The sequence below is a fragment of the Tursiops truncatus genome, chromosome 1 (genome assembly GCF_011762595.2).
Source record: "Tursiops truncatus isolate mTurTru1 chromosome 1, mTurTru1.mat.Y, whole genome shotgun sequence".
Classification (NCBI taxonomy): Eukaryota; Metazoa; Chordata; class Mammalia; order Artiodactyla; family Delphinidae; genus Tursiops; species Tursiops truncatus.
In genome coordinates, this window is record NC_047034.1 from 67,539,828 (window position 1) to 67,558,966 (window position 19,139).

The window sequence follows — 19,139 nt, forward strand, 5'->3', positions numbered from 1 at the left end:
GTCAAACTAAAGTAATCTACAAACAGGTGTAGTTCCCATTTTATTCAGCCCTTTGGGTCTGTGAAAGATATGAGTTATCAAAACAAACAAATTAAAAAGACAAACGTTGCATTGTATTAGGGCTTTAGAGAAAACAAACTATTATGAATCATTCTATTTCTATTGTAGATGAAAGATAAATCTTAAATCATTCATATACATACTAAGGTTAACCAGCCTTTTAAATGGGTTGAGTAAAGTCTGCCTGTTAAAAGCTTACAGGAGATCCTTTACCATCATGTGATACAATTGTTTCAAACATCCCACTCTTGCAGAGAGACTGCTACCTGTTCAGACTTCCCCAGACAGTGGCTTAAAAGATCATGGTTGCACACCCTGCAGATTTTGTGGCTTCACACAAAAGGAGTCAGGGGCCATGATAAGAAGTGAGGGATAATGAGAACCAACTAGGAATAGGAAAAGCCTAAAAACCCCTATTCACCTAATGTCTATACTCCTCCTTTTATACAAATGATATTATACTATATATATTTTTCTATACCTGTCTTATTCATTTAAATGACCTTCCTCATTCCTTTTTGTGGCTGTATAGTATTCCACTGTGTAGCTGTTCATAATTTATTTCACCAATCCTCTATTGATGGACATTTAGGTTGTTTCCAATCTTTTACTATTACAAAGAATGCTGCTTGAATAACCTGTATATGTATCATTTTGAAAATGTGCAGCTATGTCTGGAGAATAAATTCATAGAATTGCTAAGTGAAAAGAAATTGCATTTGTAATTTTTTTTTTTTTTTTTTTTTTACGTGGGCCTCTCACTGTTGTGGCCTCTCCCATCACGGAGCACAGGCTCCAGACGCACAGGCTCAGCGGCCATGGCTCACGGGCCCAGCCACTCCGCAGCATGTGGGATCTTCCCGGATCGGGGCACAAACCCGTGTCCTCTGCATCAGCAGGCGGACTGTCAACCACTGCGCCACCAGGGAAGCCCTGTAATTTTTTTTAAAATTTATTTATTTTTGCTGCGCCGGGTCTTAGTTGTGGCATGCGGACTCTTAGTTGCGGCATGTGGACTCTTAGTTGCGGCATGCATGTGGGATCTAATTCCCTGACCAGGGATTGAACTCAGGCCCCCTGCATTGGGAGCATGGAGTCTTACCCACTGGACCACCAGGGAAGTCCCACATTTGTAATTTTTAAGGAATTGTATTTTGTTCATTTTTCCTTTTTACTGAGATTTAAAGTGCACTAACATTAAACTTACAGTTTGATGAGTTTTTACATATGTATACACCTGTGCAATCACCACTCAAGTTAAGGTATAGTACATTTCCAGCATCCTAGGTGCTTCTCTCCTACTCCTTCTCAATCTGTTCTCCCCACCAGAGGGAGCCACTATTCTGACATTTATCACAATTCTTGAAATTTCATATACATGAAAACACAGGGTAAGTTCTCCTTTGGGTATAGTTTCTTTCACTCACATAACAATTATTAAATACATTCATATTGTTGAAGATATCGGTATATAGTTATTTTGTTGCTGTGAGTATTCCATTATATATCACAATTTATTTACCCAGTCTCCCAATAATGGACATTTGGGTATTTTTCCCAGTTTTAGATGATATTGGCACACCAGCCTTCTTTTGGTTAATGTCTGCATGGTATATTATTTTCTGTCCTTTTGCTTTCAACCAATCTGTGTTTTAATATTTAAAGTGTATTTTGTGTATTGTAAACAGCACATAGTTGCATTGTAGGTTTGTTTATTTATCCAGTCTAACAATCTTTGTTTTCTAACTGGACTATATAGTCTATTTACATTTAACGTGATTACTCATATAGTTAAGTTTATCTTACTTTTTGCTTTCTCCATATGTTCTTTATTTCCTTATTATTCTCTCCTGTCTTCTCTTGTGTTAATTGTATGTTTTGTTATTCAACTTTATTTCCTCTATTAACTTTGTAATTATATCTTTTTGTATTATTCTTTTAGTGGTTATCCTAGAGATTACAAGAGGCACCCTTGATTTCTCTTAGCCTAACTTAAATTAGTATATTTACAACTTCATGAGCAATGCAGGAGCCTTTCAACAGTTCAATTCTATTTACCTTCCTGCCATTTCTGTTATTGTTGTCATATATTTCACTTCCTCATAGGTTATAACCCCCATAAAACATGGTTATCATTGTTACTTAAAACAGGCAATATTATTTCATATTTACATGCATTAGTTTGCCAGTGCTCTTCATTTTTTCTTATATATACATGTTTCTATGTGGAGACATTTTCCTTCATCCTGAAAAACTCCCCTCAGTCAGCTGGAAATATATTGTTCAGCTTTTGTTTGTCTGAAAATGTCTTTATTTTGCTTTCATATTCAGGATATTTTCACTGTTTATATAATTCTAGTATGGTAGGTGTTTCTTCTATTTTTCAGCATTTTAAACATGCTATTACATGCCTTCCACGGTTTCTGTTGGAAAAATCAGACATCATTGATATGGTATCCTTTTAAAAATAATATCTTTTTTTTCCCTATCTACTTTTATGATTTTTAACTTTTATTTTTAGTAATTTAACTTTGATTTTTTTAGAAATTTAGTAATTTAACTAAAGAAAAAACCAAGATGTGGTTTTCTTTGTATTTGTCCTGCTTGGGATTCGCTGAATTCCCTGAATCTGGAGATCGAGTCATTCATCAGTTTTGGAAAGTTCTCAGTCTCTATCTCTACAAATATCACTTCTGTCCATTATCTTTCTTCTCTCCTTCTGGAACCAATTAAATGTTTCTGGTATAGTCTCTTCTTTCCCATGTTTTGCATGGTGTGTGCTTCAGTTTGGATATTTTCTACTGACCTGTCTTTGAGTTCAATAATCTCATCTTCTGTTGTGTTGTGTCCAATTTGATGTTAAAGCCATCCAGAGAGTTCAGTTCTAGAAATCCATTTGCATCTCTGTATGGATTCTTACATCTCTATTGAAATTCTCCATCTTTTCATCTAATTTTTCATCTTTCCCTCTATTTTCTTTAAATAATAACCATAATTATTTTAAAGTTCTTATCTATAACCTTAAGCAATTGGCTTATCTTTTTTTTTTTTTTTTTTTTTTTTGCGGTACGTGGGCCTCTCACTGTTGCGGCCTCTCCCGTTGCGGAGCACAGGTTTTTCCAAATTATAGTTGGTGTCAGTGAAGTGGGATTTGCTAGAACCACCCTGACTCATGGAAACATGTGGTTTGGGAAGAGAAAGGATGAGAGGGTGGTGTATGAGGAACCTTTGATCCCTGGATGGCTACCTAGTCACCCATGGTATTAAACTGCAGCCGCACTTCAATCATTTACTAAAGGTAAAAGTTGCCAATGGAATTTAGAGATGGGGATGATCTGACTCCTGAAGAGCTGACTCATTGAGTAAGCAAGGAAATGCATAATAATAAGAAGCACAGTAAACATACAATCCCTTGGTCACTGTTATCTGTAAAAGCTAAAATAAAGAAAGTGCTGGGTCAAAACTTGCTGCTTATCCAAACTCGGAGTTGGGTTGGTCTGAACTTCAGCCACTAACCTCAAAGCTGCCCACAACGGGAAAAATTATGCCAGGACAACATAGAGTACCTCCAAAGCCTCTGGTTAACAAGAAGGTAGTCAATGTTGGGGGAGGGCAAAACAAGAAATTACTGAAACCAGAGAGTATAGTGTGAATGGGGCTGTCTCTTATCAGTATCATCAGCTTCCTGAGGAAGCTTTATTAAAATGGGTGCTGAGAAGGGTTAATTTAGGGGCTGTGTCTTTGGTTTTGAATGCTGCAGAGTGGAAGAGCATGTTTACATTGATACAGGACCCACAGTTCACTACTGAACAATCACAGATGGCGTTACATGAGCCAGACACACAGGAGATTATTCCTGAGGGAACAGCAAGCCTAATGGACTGGATAAAAGCCACTGTAAAGTGTGTTTGTCCTGAGAAGGGAGACTGCCCAATTCCCCCTATAAATGCCAAATGGAGCACCCCAGATGAAGCAGTTGATATGCTTCGCATGTAAGCCATATGCGATTGGTTTTATGTTTACGGGATATTCACCTGCTGAATATGCCTGTTTATGCAAGTTATGGTAAGTGCTGTAACTAAGGGTGCCCCTGTTGCATGGACACCCCATGTGACATTACTCTTACAAAACAATAAGAATCCAAGAAGCCTTATCAGATTTGCTGTCTCAGCTTCCTTGTGTGGGTCTTACTGAAACGAAGGGCATTAAAATAATTAAAAAGAAAATGGAGAAAGACAGTGAGGAGAGTCAAAGAACTCTCCAGCTCTCTCCAACAGCGTGGAAATCTTTAGACGGCTATTAAGAAATGGGATGAATATGGTAGACATTGATGATGTTGAAACAGAAGTGCTGATGCAGCACTATAGAAGGTTGGGTGGATCAAGGGAACCCCTTGCTGGTTCCCCAACATCAAAAGGCCCCAAACAACTCTGCTCCATTTACCCCAGTTTAGAGGAATTATTAAAGCCAGAAGGCAAAGATTTTGATGAGAAACCCCACTCAGAATCGCCTGGGTCTGTGATCAAGCAGAATAATCAAGTTAAAAACTGACAAAAAGGGCCAGGGTCCCTTGGCTCAACCCTTCACTGGGGACCCAAAGCCTTTTGCACAAGAGTGGGTAAAATGGTCAAGGGGTGGAAAAGAGACGTTTCCAGGACCCCTTGATATAGGATCCCCACACACTATGGTACCAAAATCTATTAGTGAAACCCTGATATGGTCTACAGTTAGACTGAGAGAACATAAAAACGTGAGTGCTGATAAGATTATAAAAGTGGAAATGTTTAAATAAGATTCATGTAAAGTTGTGTCTCCTTTATGTGAATGTTTCCTGGAAATGGATATTATGTCTGGCTGGGGAACACTTCCTCTACCTAGTATTGTAAGACCAAAACCTGTTGATGAACTCCTCCTGGAGGCTACAGTTAGGAGTGTAGGGGTTAATGGAATTGCAGGAAAAGTTTGTAGGAGAATTGGTATGTTTGAACAGGTTTTATGTGAAGCGGTTGTGTGTCTTCTACCTGATTGTACTATGGGGGTGGACACTGTATCTGACTGGGAAACATTTTCCCTACCTAATATTATAAAACAGAAGGCATGTAAATCTGGGCTTCAAGCAATGTTAATTAGACACACTAACTGGGAGTCAGAGTGTGCTTACACTCAAAATGAGAGGCACTAAAGGAGTGTCCCCACTAGATAGATTTCTCTGTTTTACTGGTGGATCTGGGGGATGGGGGTGGGGAAGGATGGAGTATTCTTTCTTTCCCACATCATCTCAACTTTTTTGTCCCCCCTACCTGATGCAGTGGTCACAGGACCAGGGCTACAACTAGGGCTGAAAATAGGGATGATTCCTAAGCAAAAAGTGCAACTGTGTTTCTGATCTTTATGTCATAATTCCTAAGGGCCTGATGGGGCAGGATGTGCCTTCATACCATATGATAAAATTGGGGCTAACAGTGAATGCAGCTATATTGCCTGGTGGTTAAGATAGCCCACTAGCTCTGCACCTATGTAACCTTACCTTAGCTGAATAGAAGTGGACTGATGGGGAGGCACATGCCTGCAATATAGACCAGCACAGTGGCTGAACCTAATCCCTTCCAAAGGTAAAAGAATTTGGGTATAAATGGAGAGAAGGAGGAATAGTAGTAGTAACAGTAAAGTTATGAGTAAATGAATTATGTAATGAGGCAAAAATCCAATATTATATTAACACCTTGAAAGAGGCTCAGAGCAAGAAATGATATCACCTCAGCTCAATTATATCAGATGCCTGAAAGGGTGAAGCCACATGTTTGCTGAGACCACGCCTGTTTTTGGAACTTGACAAGATGGAATGAAAGCCTGCAAACTGAGTGGGCTTGTCCCAGCAGACATTCTCCTACAATATGATGATGGACAGGAATGATTATTAATGACTGCTGGGGATTCTAGTAATGTGTCAGTACCTTTGAACTTGTGTTTCATTTTGCTGGGAGGGGTCTGTGGCCAGAGACCAGGAGTGGTGGGCTGTGAGAGAAGAGAAAATAGAAAAAAAAAAAAAAAAAAAAATATATATATATATATATATATATATATATATGTCTCTGCCCCGACTCCTGGCACAGAATTCCTAAAACCCTTGTAATTTCCTAAGTGATAAGGGCAGTAGGAGAACCTTTTGTTCTAAGGAGGCAATTCTGGGTGGGCTCCTGCATGACTACTAAATGGGGGCTGGTCACAAGAAAGACTAGCCATGATTAAAATCTTGGAATTTTCAGCCCCATCCATCAGAGGGAACAGAACTGAAATGGAGTTAATGATTGATCATGCCTATGTGATGAACCCTCCATAACATTCCAAACGCATGGGAGTCTGGAGAGCTTCCAGGTTGGTGAATATATCCACACCGAGAGGTTGATGCACCCCAACTCTACAGAGACAGAAGCTCCTGCACTAGGTGAACCTCCCAGACCTTGCCTATGTATTTCTTTATCTGGCTGTCCATCTGTATCCTTTATCATATCCTTTAATAAATTGATGCAACTGATGCAAGTAAGTGTTTCCTGAGTTCTGTGAGCTGCTCTAGCAAATTAATCCAACCTGATGAGGGGATCATTGGAACCCCCAATCTATAACTCGTGGGTCAGAAGACATGACACCACAAAACTCCTAGAAAGAACATAGCAAAATATTCTCTGACATAAATCGTAGCAATATTTTCTTAGGTCAGAATCCCAAAACAATAGAAATAAATGCAAAAATAAACAAATTGGACCTAATCAAACTTATAAACATTTGCACAGCAAAGGAAACCATAAACAAAATGAAAGAACCTATGGGCTGGGAGAAAATATTTGCAAACAGTGCGAACGACAAGGGCTTAATTTCCAAAATATACTAACAACTCATACAACTCAATAACAGCAACAACAAAAAGTAAAAAAAATGGGCAGAAGACCTAAATAGACATTTTTCCAAAGAAAACATACAGATGGCCAGTAGGTACATGAAAAGGTGCTCATCATCACTAATTATTAGAGAAATGCAAATCAAAACTACAATGAGGTATCACCTCACACCGGTCAGAATGGCCATCATCAAAAAGTCTATAAATAATAAATGCTGGGGAGGGTGTGGAGAAAAGGGAACCCTCCTACACTGTTGGTGGGAATGTAAATTGGTGCAGCCACTATGAAAACAGTATGGAGGTTCCTTAAAAAATGAAAAATAGAGTTACCATATGATCCAGCAATCTCATTCCTGGGCATATACTGGGAAAAGATGAAAGCTCTAATTCAAAAAGATACAAGCACCTCCATGTTCATAGCAGCACTATTTGCAATAGCCAAGATGTGGAAAAAACCCAAGTGTCCCTTGACAGAGGATTGACTTAAGATGTGGTATGTATGTACCATAGAATATTACTCAGCCATACAGAATGAAATAATGCCATTTGCAGCAAAATGGATAGACCTAGAGATTATCATAGTAAGTCAGAGAAAGACAAATATTATATGATATCACTTATATGTGAACTTTTAAAAATAGTACAAATGAACTTATTTACAAAACAGAAACAAACTCACAGACATTGAAAACAAACTTATGGTTACCAAAGGGGAAGGGGGGTGGATATATCAGGAGCATGGGATTAACAGATGCACACTACCATATATAAAATAGATAAACAACTAGGATTTACCGTATAGCATAAGGACTATATTCAATATCTTGTAATGGAAAAGACTCAGAAAAAAAAAGAATATAGGTATATACATATATATGTAGAATCATATGTAGAATAGCTTTGCTGTACACTTGAAATTAACACAATATTGTAAATCGACTATAATTTAAAGAGAGAGAGAGAGAGAGGGCAGACAGCAGAAGCAAGAAGAACTACAATCCTGTGGCCTGTGGAACTAAAACCACATTCACAGAAAGATAGACAAAATGAAAGGCAGAGGACTATGTACCAGAAGAAGCAAAACGATAAAACCCCAGAAAAACAACTAAATGAAGTGGAGATAGGCAACCTTCCAGAAAAAGAATTCAGAATAATGACAGTGAAGGTGATCCAAGACCTCAGAAAAAGAAATGTTTAACAAAGACCTAGAAGAATTAAAGAACAAACACCTAGAAGAGTTAAAGAACAAACAAACAGACGAACAATACAATAACTGAAATAAAAAATACACTAGAAGGAATCAGTAGCAGAATAACTGAGGCAGAAGAACAGATAAGTGACCTGGAAGACAGAATGGTGGAATTCACTGCCATGGAACAGAGTAAAGAAGAAAGAATGAGGGCTTCCCTGGTGGCACAGTGGTTAAGAATACTCCTGCCAATGCAGGGGACATGAGTTTGAACCCTGGTCAGGGGAGATCCCACATGCCGCAGAGCAAGTAAGCCCATGCGCCACAACTACAGAGCCTGTACTCTAGAGCCTGTGAGCCACAACTACTGGGCCTGAGTTCTAGAGCCCCCGAGCCACAACTACTGAAGCCAGCGTGCCTAGAGCCTGTGCTCCGCAACAAGAGAAGCCACTGAGGTGAGAAGCCCATAAACCACAATGAAGAGTAGCCTCTGCTCGATGCAACTAAAGAAAGCCCACGTGCAGCAACAAAGACCCAATGCAACCAAAGTAAATAAATAAATTTATTTATTTAAAGAATGAAAAGAAGTGAAGACAGCCTAAGAGATCTCTGGGACAACATTAAACACACCAACATTCTCATTATAGGGGTCCCAGAAGGAGAGGAGAGAGAGAAAGGACCAGAGAAAATATTTGAAGAGATTATAGTCGAAAACTTCCCTAACATGGGAAAGGAAATAGCCACCCAAGTCCAGGAAGCACAGTGAGTCCCATACAGGATAAACCCAAGGAGAAACACACTGAGACACATAGTAATCAAATTGGCAAAAATTAAAGACAAAGAAAAATTATTAAAAGCAGCAAGGGAAAAATGACAAATAACATACAAGGGAACTTCCATAAGGTTAACAGCTGATTTCTCAGTAGAAACTCTGCAAGCCAGAAAGGAGTGGCACGATATATTTAAAGTGATGAAAGGGAAGAACCTACAACCAAGATTACTCTAGCCGGCAAGGATCTCATTCCGAGTCGATAGAGAAATCAAAAGCTTTACAAACAAGCAAAAGCTCAGAGAATTCAGCACCACCAAACCAGCTCTACAAAAAATGCTAAAGGAACTTCCCTAAGAGGGAAACACGAGAAGAAAAGGACCTACAAAAACAAATGCAAAACAATTAAGAAAATGGTCCTAGGAACATACATATTGATAATACCTTAAATGTGAATGGATTAAATGCTCCAGCCAAAAGACACAGGCTCACTGAATGTATACAAAAACAAGACCCATATATATGCTGTCTACAAGAGACCCACTTCAGACCTAGGGACACATACACACTGAAAGTGAGGGGATGGAAAAAGATATTCCATGCAAATGGAAATCAAAAGAAAGCTGGAGTAGCAACACTCATAGCAAATAAAATGGACTTTAAAATAAAGAATGTTACAAGAGACAAGGAAGGACACTACATAATGATCAAGGGATCAATACAAGAAAAAGATATAACAATTATAAATATATATGCACCCAACATAAGAACACCTCAATACATAAGGCAAATGCTAACAGCTATAAAAGAGGAAATCAACAGTAACACAATAATAGTGCGAGACTTTAACACCTCACTTACACCAATGGACAGATCATCCAGAAAGAAAATTAATTAATTAAGGAAACACAAGCTTTAAATGATACAACAGACCAGATAGATTTAATTGATATTTATAGGGCATTCCATCTGAAAACTGCAGATTACACTTTCTTCTCAAGTGCACACGGAACACTCTCCTGGATAGATCAAATCTTGGGTCACAGATTAAGCCTTGGTAAATTTAAGAAAATTGAAATCATATCAAGCATCTTTTCCGACTCAATGCCATGACATTAGAAATAAATTACAGGGAAAAAAACCGTAAAAAACACAAACACATGGAGGCTAAAGAATATGTTACTAACTAACCAAGAGATCATTGAAGAAATCAAAGATGAAATCAAAAAATACCTAGAGACAAATGACAATGAAAACATGATGATCCAAAACCTATGGGAAGCAGCAAAAGCAGTTCTAAGAGGGACGTTTATAGCAGTATGAGCCTACCTCAAGACACATCTCAAATAAACAATCTAACCTTAAACCTAAAGGAACTAGAGAAAGAAGAGCAAATAAAACCAAAATTAGTAGAAGGAAAGAAATCAAAAGATCAGTGCAGAAATAAATGAAACAGGAACAAAGAAAACAATAGCAAAGATCAATAACACTAAAAGCTGGTTCTTTGAGAAGATAAACAAAATTGATAAACCTTTAGCCAGACTCATCAGGAAAAAGGGAGAGGACTCAAATCAATAAAATTAGAAATGAAAAAGGAGAAGTTACAATGGACACTGCAGAAATACAAAGCATCCTAAGAGACTACTACCATCAAATCTATGCCAATAAAATGGACAACCTGGAAGAAATGGACAATTCTTAGAAAGGTATAATCTTCCAAGACTGAACCAGGAAGAAATAGAAAATATGAACAGACCAATCACAAGTAATGAAATTGAAACTGTGATAAAAAATCTTCCAACAGGGCTTCCCTGGTGGCGCAGTGGTTGAGAGTCCGCCTGCCGATGCAGGGGACACAGGTTCGTGCCCCGGTTAGGGAAGGTCCCACATGCCGCGGAGCGGCTGGGCCCGAGAGCCATGGCTGCTGAGCCTGCGCGACCGGAGCCTGTTCTCCGCAATGGGAGAGGCCACAGCAGTGAGAGGCCCGCGTACCGCAAAAAAAAAAAAAAAAAAAAAAAAAAAAAAATCTTCCAACAAACAAAAATCCAGAACCAGATGGCTTCACAGGTGAATTCTATCAAACATTTAGAGAAGAGCTAACACCCATCCTTCTCAAACTCTTCCAAAAAATTGCAGGGAAGGAACACTCCCAAACTCATTCTACAAGGCTATCACCCTGATACCAAAACCAGACAAAGATACAAAAAAAGAAAATTACAGACCCATATCACTGATGAATATAGATGCAAAAATCCTCAACAAAATACTAGCAAACAGAATCCAACAACACGTTAAAAGGATCACACACCACGATCAAGCAGGATTTATCCCAGGGATGCAAGGATTCTTCAATATATGCAAATCAATCAATGTGATACACCATATTAACAAATTGAAGAATAAAAACCATATGATCATCTCAATAGATGCAGAAAAAGCTTTTGACAAAATTCAATACCCATTTATGATAAAAACTCTCCAGAAAGTGGGCATAGAGGAAACCTACCTCAACATAATAAAGGCCATATATGACAAACCCACAGCAAACATCACTCTCAAGGGTGAAAACTGAAAGCATTTCCTCTAAGATCAGGAACAAGACAAGGATGTCCACTCTCACCACTATTATTCAACATAGTTTGGAAGTCCTAGCCACGGCAGTCAGAGAAGAAAAAGAAATAAAAGGAATCCAAATTGTAAAAGAAGAAGTAAAACTGTCACTCTTTGCAGGTGACATGATACTATATATAGATAATCCTAAAGATGCCACCAGAAAACTACTAGAGCTAATTAATGAATCTGGTAAAGTTGCAGGATACAAGATTAATGCACAGAAATCTCTATACACTAACAACAAAAGATCAGAAAGAGAAATCAAGGAAACAATCCCATTCACCACTGTAAAAAAAATAAATAAATAAAATACCTAGGAATAAACCTACCTAAGGAGGTAAAAGACCTGTACTCAGAAAACTATGACACTAATGAAAGAAATCAAAGATGACACAAACTGATGGAAAGATATACCACATTCTTGGATTAGAAGAATCAATATTGTGAAAATGACTATTCCCAAAGCAATCTACAGATTCAATGCAATCCCTGTCAAATTACCAATGGCATTTTTTACAGAGCTAGAACAAAAAGTCTTAAAATTTGTACGGAGACAAAAAAGACCCCGAATAACCAAAGCAATCTTGAGGGGAAAAAAAATGGAGCTGGAGAAATCAGACTCCCTGACTTCAGACTATACTACAATGCTACAGTAATCAAGACAATATGGTACTGGCACAAAAACAGAAATATAGATCAATGGAACAGGATAGAAAGCCCAGAGGTAAACCCACACACTTATGGTCAACTACGCTATGACAAAGGAGGCAAGGATATACAATCGAGAAAAGACAGTCTCTTCAATAAGTGGTGCTGGGAACACTGGACAGCTACATGTGAAAAATGAAATTAGAACATTCCCCAACACCATACACAAAAATAAACTCAAAATGGATTAAAGACCTAAATGTAAGACCGGACACTATTAAACTCTTAGAGGAAAACATAGGAAGAACACTCTTTGACATAAATCACAGCAAGATCTTTTTTGACCAGCCTCCTAGAGTAAAAACAAAAATAAACAAATGAAAAAATAAAAATAAACAAGTGGGACCTAATGAAACTTAAAAGCTTTTGCACAGCAAAGGAAACTATAAACAAGATGAAAAGACAACCCTCAGAATGGGAGAAAATCTCCAAAATATACAAACAGCTCATGCAGCTCAATATTAAAAAACAAACAACCCAATCAAAAAATGGGCAGAAGACCTAAATAGACATTTGTCCAAAGAAGACATACAGATGGCCAAGAGGCACATGAAAAGCTGCTCAATTATTAGAGAAATGCAAATCAAGTTACAATGAGGTATCACCTCACACCAGTTAGAATGGGCATCATTAGAAAATCTACAAATAACAAATGCTGGAGAGGGTGTGGAGAAAAGGGAACCCTCTTGCACTGTTGGTGGGAATGTAAATTGATACAGCCACTATGGAGAACAGTATGGAGGTTCCTTACAAAACTAGAAATAGAATTACCATATGACCCAGCAAACCCACTACTGGGCATATACCCAGAAAAAACCGTAATTCAAAAAGACACATGCACCCCAATGTTCATTGCAGCACTATTTACAATAGCCAGGTCATGGAAGCAACCTAAATGCCCATTGACAGATGAATGGATAAAGAAGATGTGGTACATACATACAATGGAATATTACTCAGCAATAAAAAGGAATGGAATTGAGTCATTTGTAGAGACGTGGATGGACCTACAGACTGTTATACAGAGTGAAGTAAGTCAGAAAGAGAAAAACAAATATCGTATATTAACGCTTATGTGTGGAATCTAGAAATATGGTACAGATGAACCAGTTTGCAAGGCAGAAATAAAGACACGTGTAGAGAACAAATGTATGGACACCGAGCGGGGAGCGGTGTGTGTGTGATGAATTGGGAGATTGGCACTGACATATATACTAATATGTATAAAATAGATAATAAGAACTTTCTGTAAATAAAATAAAATTCAAAAAAAAAAGTTCAGGTGATAACTTGGGCTTGAGACTGGCATATGAAGAGGGTGAGGGCACTCTTGTACGACTGAGCCTTTAATCTAATCTCCAAGTAGATAGTGTCAGAATTCAGTTAAACTGTGGAACACCTAGGTGGTGTCAGAGACAGAGAATTGCTTGGTGTGGGGCAAAAACCTCCACACACTTGGTGACCAGAAGTGAAGTGCTGGTGTGAGTAGTAAAGGGAAGAAAGACGTAGGAAGGAGAAAACAGTTTTTCCATCACAATTTCTTTCTAAAGTACGTACTGGGCAAACTTAAGGTGTATATTTGTTTCACATATGAGCTGGTTTTCCTTATCTTGGCCGAGTCTGTCACCTAAGTCTCTTCCTACCTGTAGTTACCGCACCATTTTTCTCCAGTCTCGGAACAGGGGACACGCACTAAGTGCCAGAGGGTGACCTTACCCCAGGGTGCTCCGGCTCCCCGCCAAGCGTTCCTCCGGGACCTGCAGGATCCGGAAAACTGCACGACGAGCCTTTGAGGAAGTCTGGAGCTTTGGCCCACAGACTCAGGCTTTCAACAGCAACGACACTGGCTGGAGCTCCACTTGTGCTGGAAGCTTCCTGATGAGGCACCATCGAGCTCACCTGGTGCTGTAACCATGATACCGGGCGCGCCTCCGGGCCTTGCCTGCCACTTTCCAGGCCTCTGGGTGAGCCTAGGCTGTGGTCGACCCGCCCCAGCGCTTTTCTCACCGGCGGGGACACAGTGACGAGCTGCTACATTTCAAGACTAGTTTTTGAAGAAGCAGCTATCGGCTGTTTCCGTAGTGTAGTGGTTATCACGTTCGCCTCACACGCGAAAGGTCCCCGGTTCGAAACCGGGCGGAAACAAGGCGTGTACTAATTTTTTTTTCGCTGGTTGAGCACTGACCCCCGCGGCGGTCCTCCAGTTTTTCTCTTATCTTTTCTGACACCAGAAACGTAAAGCACTTTTGGTCACTCGAATGAAGTCATCGGCTCCGATCCGGATCCCCAGAACCAAGTTCTGGTTCAGGGCGGTGCCCTGAAACTCAGGCTGGTCCCTTATTCAAACTCTGCTCAGGCTCCTTCTTCTTCAGCTGGGTCTGCAGGGGGCTGTCTCCTCCAGAGAATTTGCAAACCTGTTATCAAGACCCAGCTGTGTGCCTAGCATTATCTCGCTTTAAGCTGAAGGGCGGGTATCTTTACCCTGCAGTCCAGAGGAATGAATGGAACAGTTCCAGAGCCAGTATTACAAGTCGCTCTGCTCTCCACCCCCAACAAACCTGCCTATTTCTTTTTTCGATTTAAGCTGTCCCCATGCTTTCAGTTCTAAGTTCCCAGTCATGGAGATTCTTTCTCCCTCCCTCCTCTGAGTCTTTCCCCACAGGGAATCCTAAGGCCCTAAGCCCTTGGTTCTGAATCAGGTGGAAACAATGTATATTTTCTTTTAATTAAGTTATTTACACACACACACACACACACACACACACACGGCAGTTTGCACAGACACTTCTCCAAGGAAGATAGACGGAAAGCAAATAATCATATCTAAAGATGTTCTACATCATTAATCATTAGGGAAATGCAAAATTAAAACACGAGATATCATACACATGTATTAGAATGCCTATCATACCAGGTGTCCAGGATGTGGAAGAACTGGAACACTCATACACTGATGGGGGGTGGGGGGATGTAAAATGTTACATCCACTTTGGAAAACAGTTTAACAGTTTCTTTGAAAGTTAAACTACTACTATGGACTCAGCCATTCTAATCCTAGGTACTTCCAAGAGAAAATTAAGTGTATGCTCATAGAAAGACTTGTACACGAATACTCATAGTAGCTTTATTTGTAACAGCCCAAAGCTGGAAACAACCCAAACGTCACCCAACAGGTGAAGATAAATTATGGTTACATCCATACAATGGAATGCTGCTCAGCAAAAAAAAAAAAAAAAAAAATATATATATATATATATATATATATATATATATATATATATAATTACTATTATGCTGGGTGAAAGAAGCCCAGTCAAAAAAAGTGTTATATGACTCCACTTATATAAAATTGTAGAAAATGAAAACTGTAATGACAGAAAGCAGATCAGTGATTGCTTGGTAAGTGGAAGGAGAATGGCAGGCAATAAGGATTAGAAAGGGAAAATTGGGGGGACAATGGATATGTTCACTATCTTAATTGTGACAGGGCTGCATATGACTTTCATTGGCCCTAGACACTTTGACCTTCCTGGGACTCTTCATAAAAAATAATGTTTGAATGTTAAAAATCTTTTCTTTAATTTAAAATGTATATGTATTAATATAGTTCATTTATATGTAACATATAATATATAACAGAATATAATATACTATTATATATAATATGACTTAAATATATAATTTATTAATATATTTTACAGCTGCATTGGTATGAAGATGAAGGTATTAATATTATATAAAATCATTTGTAAAATTTCATTATTTTGAATTTAAATGACTTTTTTAATAAAATTAAGGCATTTTGGATTTAAAATAAGTTGAAATCTTTTTGTAGGTGTATGCCTACTGTGCCTAATGGGCAAGTTGGCTCCCCATTGTGAGGATGATTTCATAGAGTGATACATTTGCCAAAACTTAACCTGTACATTTTCAATATGTCCAATTTACTGTATGTCAGTTATGCCCTAATACAGCTGTTAACGTTTGTTTTAATATTTCTCAGAAAAAAATAAACATGTATTTGAAGTCTGTTCTGGATACTCATACAAATACATATTTTTAAGTTTCTTATTAAAATTTTTGTATGAAACTAAAATATGTATTCACAACATTCAATAATTTGGGGATGGACCTCAGGTACAGTGTTAATCTCAATTCATTGCCCTCGATCCACATGGATGGGTGCAAGACTCTTCTCTTGCTTCATTTATTTTTGTCTTAATTTATTACTTTCTTTTATCCCTATTCCCTACTTTCACCCCCTCTCTAATGTGTTTGATATGTATTTTGAATTTGTATGTATGCTTGTAGACTGTGTAGTTGTTTTGTGTGTAATTGTTTCCTAATTTTGCGTATGTTCTTCACTCAGCATTGTGACTTTGGGTTCTACCCAAGTTTCTGTGTGTACATTTACTCCTTTGCTTCTGACTGCTGTAAATAATTTCATAGTGGGCACCCACCCATTTTACTTTTCTTTCCCCCATTATAGATGCTAGGTTGTTACCCACCAAGATATGACAAACAATGCCATCATACATTTTATTAAACAAATATTTATAGAGTACCTACTAAGTTCCAGGTACTGTTCTAACCTCCAAGGATTCATTAACTACAAAAAAAGACTGAACCAAATCCCTGCCCACATGTAGTTTACATTCTAGTGGGTGAGGCAAATGATAACAAGATAAAATATATGATAAGTTTGGTTGGTTTTTTTTTTTGCGGTACGCGGGCCTCTCACTGTTGCGGCCTCTCTCGCTGCGGAGCACAGGCTCCGGACGCGCAAGCTCCGCGGCCATGGCTCACGGGCCCAGTCGTTCCGCGGCATGTGGGGTCTTCCCAGACCGCAGCACGAACTCGTGTCCCCCGTATCGGCAGGCGGACTCTCAACCACTGTGCCACCAGAGAAGCCCTCTTTTTCTTTTTTTTTATAATCTTTATCGGAGTATAATTGCTTCACAATACTGTGTTAGTTTCTGTTGTACAACAAAGTGAATCAGCCATATGCATACATATATCCACATATCCCCTCCCTCTTGAGCCTCCCTCCCACCCTCCCTATCCCACCTCTCTAGGTCATCACAAAGCACCGAGCTGATCTCCCTGTGCTATGCTGCTGCCTCCCACTAGCTATCTATTTTATATTTAGTATATACGTCGATGCTACTCTCACTTCGCCCCAGCTTCCCCCTCCCCCGCCCCCCATGTCCTCAAGTCCATTCTCTATGTCTACGTCTTTATTCCTGCCCTGCCACTAGGTTCATCAGTACCACTTTTTTTCTTTTTTACCTTCCATATATATGTGTTAGCATATGGTATTTGTTTTTCTCTTTCTGACTTACTTCACTCTGTATGACAGACTCTAGGTCCATCCACCTCACTACAAATAACTCAACTTCGTTTCTTTTTATGGCTGAGTAACATTCCATTGTATATATGTGTCACATCTTCTTTATCCATTCATCTGTCGATGGACATTTAGGTTGCTTCCATGTCCTGGCTATTGTAAATAGAGCTGCAATTAACATTGTGGTACATGACTCTTTTTGAATTATGGTATTCTCAGGGTGTATGCCCAGTAGTGGGATTGCTGGGTCATATGATAGTTCTATTTTTAGTTTTTTAAGGAACCACCATACTGTTCTCCATAGTGGTTGTATCAATTTACAGTGCAGGAGGGTCCCCTTTTTACCACACCCTTTCCAGCATTTATTGTTTCTAGATTTTTTTGATAATGGCCATTTTGATTGGTGTGAGGTGATACCTCATTGGAGTTTCGAGTTGCATTTCTCTAATAACTAGTGATGTTGAGCATCTTTTCATGTGCCTCTTGGCATCTGTATGTCTTCTTTGGTGAAATGTCTATTTAGGTCTTCCATCCATTTTTTAATTGGGCTTTTTTTTTTTTTGATATTGAGCTCAATGAGCTGTTTGTATATTTTGGAGATTAATCCTTTGTCTGTTGTTTCATTTGCAAATATTTTCTCCCATTCTGAGGGTTGTCTTCTTGTCTTGTTTATAGTTTCCTTTGCTGTGCAAAAGCTTTTAAGTTTCATTAGGTCCCATTTTTGTTTTTATTTTCACTACTCTAGGGGGCTGGTCAAAAAGATCTTGCTGTGATTTATGTCATAGAGTGTTCTTCCTATGTTTCCTTCTAAGAGCTTTAGAGTGTCTGGTTTTACATTTAGGTCTTTAATCCATTTGGAGTTTATTTTTATGTTAGGTAGTGTTCTAATTTCATTCTTTTACATGTAGCTGTCCAGTTTTCCCAGCACCACTTATTAAAGAGGCTGTTTTTTCTCCATTGTTCTTGCCTCCTTTGTCATAAATTAAGACCACATGTTTCTTTGAGGACCAGGCAAAACTGTTACAGCTTGGCTGGGAAGTTCTGATTCATGCGCCATATTCACCAGACACTGCACCTTTGGATGTCCATTTATTTCAGTCCTTACAAAATTCTTTTAATAGGGCTTCCCTGGTGGCGCAGTGGTTGAGAGTCCGCCTGCCGATGCAGGAGACACGGGTTCGTGCCCCAGTCTGGGAAGATCCCACTGGGCCCGTGAGCCATGGCCAATGAGCCTGTGTGTCCGGAGCCTGTACTCCGCAACGGGAAAGGCCACAACAGTGAGAGGCCTGCGTACCGCAAAAATTAAAAAAAAATTCTTTTAATAGAAAAAATTTCAATTCCCTGGAAGACTGTAAAAGGCACTTGGAACAGTTCTTTGCTCAAAAAGATAAAAAATTTGGCGAGGATGGAATTATGAAGTTGCCTGAAAAATGGCAGAAGGTAGTGGAACAAAATGGTGTATACATTGATCAATAAAGTTCTTGGTGAAAATAAAAACTTTTTGGCCAACCCAGTACTTTGTCAAAAGTTCAGAAACAGCAGAAGTAAAACCAATGAA

General features: G+C 38.9%; 1 non-coding gene across 1 annotated transcript; it reads left to right on the forward strand.

Annotated features, from left to right (window-relative positions):
- The first annotated feature begins 14,306 nt into the window (after positions 1 to 14,306).
- Positions 14,307 to 14,379, forward strand: TRNAV-CAC (transfer RNA valine (anticodon CAC)). Its single transcript has one exon. It is a non-coding gene; the product is annotated as a tRNA-Val (tRNA).
- The last annotated feature ends 4,760 nt before the right edge of the window (positions 14,380 to 19,139 follow it).